We start from the raw sequence: 6,468 nt of genomic DNA, 5'->3' as shown, positions 1-6,468 counted from the left end.
CTGCTGCAAATGAATTTGCTCCAGGCTTGACGGAACCATTAATTAGAGCTTTCTAGTGCAACGCATATTCCCAAGAATATGCATGTCCATTTCGTTTCGTCAATTTTGAAAATTTTTCCGATCTTAATTATTCGACATTGCTGAAAATTTAGAGTCAATTTCTCGGGAAGTATTATTATCATAATTATAATTAACTACTTTTATTAGAGTAGTATGATTTTATCTTACCTGTAAATAATTGGACCCCTTGTTTCATATTCTATTATGTATCAGTAATTGTTTCTGGAATTGTAAATCTTGAGCTTTATTCGGATAGAATGATGTATTAATATTGTTTATGTTTACTGTATTCAGGTGCATTATTGCTTAGGATTAAGTTAAATATTGTAAGCAAGATTAGTCAATCTTCTAAACGATCCGGAATGGTTTCTAAATGTCATACTTGTATCAAAGCTAGAAAAATTACACTGTTTCGTAAGAAAATTAAAAGAGAAATAGGGAGATTCGAAATTTTTAGAATAATATTATATTGATTACATAATGAACATCAAAAGGAAGCAATATCCTAATTAAAAATAGCTTAATTAAGCTTCTATTGAAAGAGAAGTTATATCAAGAAATGGGAAAATAAATACAGAAAGTGAATAATTTATAACCTCCCATATATTTTCCAAACCTTATCGATACCTAGAAGAAGTAAAATTTAGAGATTCTTCCATGTCAAATTTAACATTTCGTATTCCTTCTTTATCCTACACGATATTCTATTTTCCCACTTACTTCTATTAAATGACAAACAAGGGAATACGAATTTATTTTCTCCCGTTCCTTATATCTACACGAATGAAGAACATCTCCATTTAATTCTGAACCTACAATGGATTAAATGTCTATTGTTAAAATTTAATTTAAAATTTCATATTAACTTAATATCCCGTCCTTTTTTTCTAATATCATTATATAATCAATTTTCCAGTATTTACAGAAAAAGTGAAAAAAAAACATCCTTTGCATGCAAATACAAATTTCTTTCGTTCCACTCCTTATGCATACGGGAACGAAAAATCTCTGCACATAAACGTGCAATTAAGGGAGTTATCCGCGGCACAAGCAGTTCTAAAATAGCTCCACTTCAATACGGGCGAATGAAGTTAATTTCCAAATCCCATGTTATTCCGGGGGTAAACTTTCATTGAACGGTAGCGTCGATTTCTTAGCTGGAATAATTTGGAGCGGCGTTGACCTTGGAGAAATTTGGCTCTATTTACCCACTGATCCTTGTGTTCCACTTTCCCGCGGCCTGTCTTGCCCGATGTATATTCAAGCGGGACGAAACATCTAACAGGGTCTCGTTATTGACTGATTTACCGGAGACAAGGGGATGTGCATGCTCTTTTAAAAGCTTGCTTTAGAAACTCCCGTGCGATTGTACGAGATGCTGGAAGCGATGCTAAGTGATGATATCGAACGATACCTAACGAGGATCGTCCGTATGTAGGGCAAGATCGACAAACGATGATATTCGATGAATTTAGAACTGAAAAGTTGAAGTAGAATACCAAGTGGAAGGAAGGAAATTCATTTTTTCATGGAGCAATATGGAATTAATGATATCGATCTATGTCCAATACGGGTCGTCCTTTAACACGTTAAGCGCCACGCGAATTCTTAATGAAATCCCCGTCAGGCCACGCGCGCTGCTTAAAAGCGCTGGTATTGCGGTGTAGCAATGCGAAGCGCACTACTTGCAGATTGAAATTTACTCGATACAGATGGGTAAATATATTAGGGCCATTGTTTCTTATTGCAGTAGAAGATATTTACGTTTTGAATGAAGTGCTTATAAACATTCATTTCACACGTTGTGAGCCATGTTTGTTTTGTCTCCTTTATCGTTCGGCCCGCTAGATAAGATGTCATCGAAATCAGCTCGCGGCCGGGTTTCCGCTTACGACAAAGGAATACAAGCAGTTTGGAAATGTTTCACGTTTGTATTCATTCAATTCCCTGCGGCTCTTCGTCCAGTGCAGACAAAAAACTTTGTTTAGTCTTGAACTTAAAAATATCAATCGAAGAGTGGGAAAGCAATAGCAGTGAAATTATTTTTGATAAGAAACGGCCTAGAGTGGAAGAATGTCGAAGAATGGCATGATCTGAGGAGTAGCCTGCCAAACATTGTTCCTTTTACACGTTATTCTGTGTTCGTAAGTTAAAATTTGCGTGTAAGGTCAGATATGGCGGTAGAAACCTGCTATGAGTTATTCGTACCGGATAAATTGTCCGAGGAAATCGCCGAACAAACAAACTTATATTTATCCCAGCTATTAGAAGATGGATGCACGCAATGTTCGGCAAAGTGGACAGTGGCAAATAAAAATGAAATAAAGAAATTTTTTGGGCTAATTCTATGGATGGGATAAATGAAACTACCAGCCATATATTCATATTTATCCAATGATCCTGTGTATATCCATAGGTTTCCGAAAAAATCAGGTTCAGAAACAGATTTGAACTGTTATTGAGAGTGCAACATTTTGCAGATAACAGAAACAGTAATGGTTCTAATCGTTTTGTTCAAAATACAACCAGTTACAGAAATTTTGGAAATTAATTTCAAAAAATATTACAATCCAACCGAGGACATATGTATTGATGAATCCTTGACTCCGCTTCGTGGCCGTATTATATTTAGACAAAATTTAAAACAAACGCACCATAAATATGGAATCAAAATATTTAAGTTATGCTGTGGATCGAGTTATACGTATGTTCGTATATATACAGGGTAAACTTTAGAAAAAGAAAATACTATGCCCACGAAAATCGTAATGTCCCTTTGCAGAGATTTTTTCGATAAAGGACACATGCTATACACTGTCAACTGATATACAAGCTTGGAATTAGAAAAAATTGATCAATAAAAATATTGATTTAGTAGCAACATTATGTTCAAATCGACGAGGAAATCCGCAGTAAGTAATACCGAGAAAATTAAAACGGGGAAAAATCATTGCAAAAGAAAGTGGGCAGGAATAACCATTTTAAAATGGAAAGATAAGTAGGATATACTAGTTCTATCGACAAATCATTCATCAGAAATCGTGAATGTTGAAAGTCGATCAGAACACAAGGTAAAACCACAAATTATAGTCAAGTATAAGGGAGAAAAGGCAGCTGTCGATTTATTCACTACGCACTACTACAAAATATCATGTGCTGTGCACAAGCCATATTTAAAATTTGATGAAAGCATTTTATACTGGATATTATTCCTGATAAAAAAATGTTTTCATTATAAATAAAGAGGAAAATGTTATAAGCCATTTTTCGCCGAAAAGCAGATTTTAAATATAATATATTGCATATTCATTTCACGTCAGTGAAATTATCTTTACACTTAATACAGAAATCCAAAATGTGTTTTGCCTTATTAAATGCGAAGAAAATTATTAATTGAAAGCGATTTCATCAAATTTAAGGAGTTTATAATTTTATTCCTTTAGAAATTTATATCTTTGCACCTAATAGACGATTTCTCTTCTTATTTATTTTTATCTTAATCTCTTACAGTATAAGACTGTATTGGAATGTTAGAATATTAATTATATTATATTATAATATTAAAATATTAAAATATTCTCTTTCAACCAATAAGAGAAATTAAATTCAGAAAATCAACAATAATGGACATTTCTGAACATTTCCTTTCCCGTGATATCATAATATCTATTGAGTCACAAAGAGTGTTTATTCTAGCAAGATATTCCTCACAGAATGTACTAAATATAGGAAACTGAAGAATTGAATAATGAATATATACATTGAAATCGTAACATAGATGGTTTCTATAAAAATGTTACAGACATGCCAGTTATTATTGAAAGCCTCGTATTCTTGAACCTAACAGATGCATAAAAAAGATTCACATCATCCAATGATATTAAAATAAAAAATTATCGAAATACAAACTTATCTATACCTCAAAACCAAGCATATCATACATTTATATAATTTCCTTTATATCAATTTTATATCCTAAACTCGTATCAAGTGAAATAAAACTTAACGTTAAAACTACCAAATCCGTTATGAAAGCGAATTCTTGATAATTTATTTTCACAATTATTCAAAAAACATTCTATTTCCAGAAAAATTACTATAGATATTTATCATTAAAGTAAGAGCAGGACTATCTATACTAATTATTTCCATTAATTTACTTGATGCAATATATACAATCATATAAAAATTATTAAGCTTGGAAGCTTGAACATTAAGCAACAGTCACTCGCACAAATTTCCCCATACCAATCTCACATCTCGAATCACATCTCGAATGCTTAAGCACGTACATCCTAGAATACCTAACAAAAATGAAGAAAACATGAGGCCCAGTTACATCGATAGAAAAATCCCAACAATTTTCATTAATTTACTAATAAAGCAATCAATTTCCAAACACGAGGCGCTCATATATGAGTTGTTCAATGCCAAGTAACTGTAGATGCGAAACATAATCGAAATTTCACAGCGTACATAAGCACTGGCCTTCGACGAATCTTCGACCTTTCAAACGTCCGCCATTCGAAAAAAAAAAGATAAAAAGCACATTTTATTCTACAATTTATTCCACATTCTTGTTTTATCTGTTCGCGTGGAATCAACCATTGCCATCGTATATAGCCTCAATGACACACTTCGATACACATTTATTTGCTGTTCCCCGCTCAACTATGATCAAGTTAGATCCTCTTAATTATCGAAATCACTTTACTCTCCATCGCATGACTTTTCATACTTTAGTACCTGCTTGCCCTAACGTCACGTGAACCTATACAGTAATTTGCGATTCGTAGTATCTAAGACTTCTTACTCACACAATTTCCAAAAGTATACCACCCTCTTCATTAATGCCATAGTCAATCCAATTTAATTAATAATATGTACCATGAAAAGTTTACTTTGATTCATCATTTTGTGCTCATATAATAGTGAAACTCTATTCAAGGCTAAAAATTTTGTTTGAGGAAGGAAAAGAAATTATATATACACGCTCTCTCATCTTGTATTTTTGAATGGAAGAAAACCAACTGCGAACTGCAGATTCTTAATCTCTTTATAGCGAAGCCAGTAGAGTGCACAGATTTAGTATGCCACGTAACTCGTATTGTATTTATCAGAATCGGAAACAGGTTCGACGTACGAGGAATCCAAACTCAAGGCCATGATTGCAGCATGCCTGCTCCTGACAAGCATGTGAACGCGTTCGATCCAAGAATTTTGTTCCAACTGAGATAAGATAAGGCTTATCAGGCTCGCACGTTTGGTCGGCAACGGTACGTTTTCCTTTCACGTTCCCTGATTTCGCGGCGATTAGAACGTAGCGCGATACTATTCCGATTACGAGTGTGCAATGATCGATCTGCTTTCTCGTGACTTATTTCGACGTGATTGGCTAAGTCGAAGGTAGACGGGTTAAATTAGGAGAGTAAATTAGTAAACCAGAACTCGATAAACGATGAAGAATAACCCGAGAATGTATATAACAACGTATAGTGGAAGATCATCTCTGAGAGAAAAAGATGAGAAGTTATTCGGCAAAATTTCTAGGGAAATGAGGAGAGATGAGATTTTTTAAAGAAGAGCACCGAGGGACGTATAACCGGAGGTATGAGTCGTGTCCAGAATGTGAAGCTTTGTGAAATTGTAAATCTTCGTGGAGTAAGATTGATGTGAAGCAGGAAGGTGATACTTGGACATTTGGTTCTGCTAAAGTATATGCAAACTTATGTTTAAATATAAATTTACCGCATAAATAAGATGACTAATATTAATGGAATGAGATAGGGAGTGGATTATGAAAAGATAGAGTAATAAATACGAAACGTTGATGGGTGGCTTTTGATACATTTTAAAGACAAAAGTGATAAGTCTGTGATAATGCTTAACATAGATTTGGAATATGTAAGAGTTGCCATAATAAAGTAGCGATGTCTGTAGGATAGGAATGAGTGGGACAAGTATACATGGGATGCCAATGTCTAATGGATTCAGGTTATTGTGATGAACGAGCATGCGTGTAATTATTGAGGTGCGTGAATTGTGTTTGATCATGTAATGTATGAAACCAATGTATAAACCAGAGAGATTTTGCATAGGTCAGTGGTAATTGAGCTGTAATAGTGAATGTACGTATGTTTCGATTTCAATCTTACCTTTTCCATACGCCGGGGTAAGATTTTCATTACCTAACTGTACGGTAATCGGCTCCTTAAATTCATCAGTCTTCGGATAAATCTCGTCGGTACGTCATGTGATCGGTTGCTCCTGAGTCGACCAGCCAGACATCCTCACCAGTTGACTGCTGCTTCCCACATAAGCCTGCCTGTAGTCCCAGGTCTGCTGGACAGTTTGAGCACCATCGCTGTTTCGTGTACGAGCGTTTCTATTCCTCTTGAAACAGTTCCT

At 34.5% G+C, this 6,468-nt stretch overlaps 1 pseudogene; it reads left to right on the top strand.

Moving 5' to 3' along the window:
• The first annotated feature begins 2,234 nt into the window (after window positions 1–2,234).
• On the top strand, window positions 2,235–3,302 carry LOC108545797 (piggyBac transposable element-derived protein 5-like; annotated as a pseudogene).
• Window positions 3,303–6,468: the final 3,166 nt, after the last annotated feature.

The sequence above is a fragment of the Eufriesea mexicana genome, unplaced genomic scaffold (assembly GCF_001483705.2).
Source record: "Eufriesea mexicana isolate 0111107269 unplaced genomic scaffold, ASM148370v2 scaffold4744748272, whole genome shotgun sequence".
In the NCBI taxonomy this organism is placed as follows: domain Eukaryota; kingdom Metazoa; phylum Arthropoda; class Insecta; order Hymenoptera; family Apidae; genus Eufriesea; species Eufriesea mexicana.
Note: the sequence above shows the minus strand (reverse complement) of the source record. Positions and strands in the feature narration are given on the sequence as shown.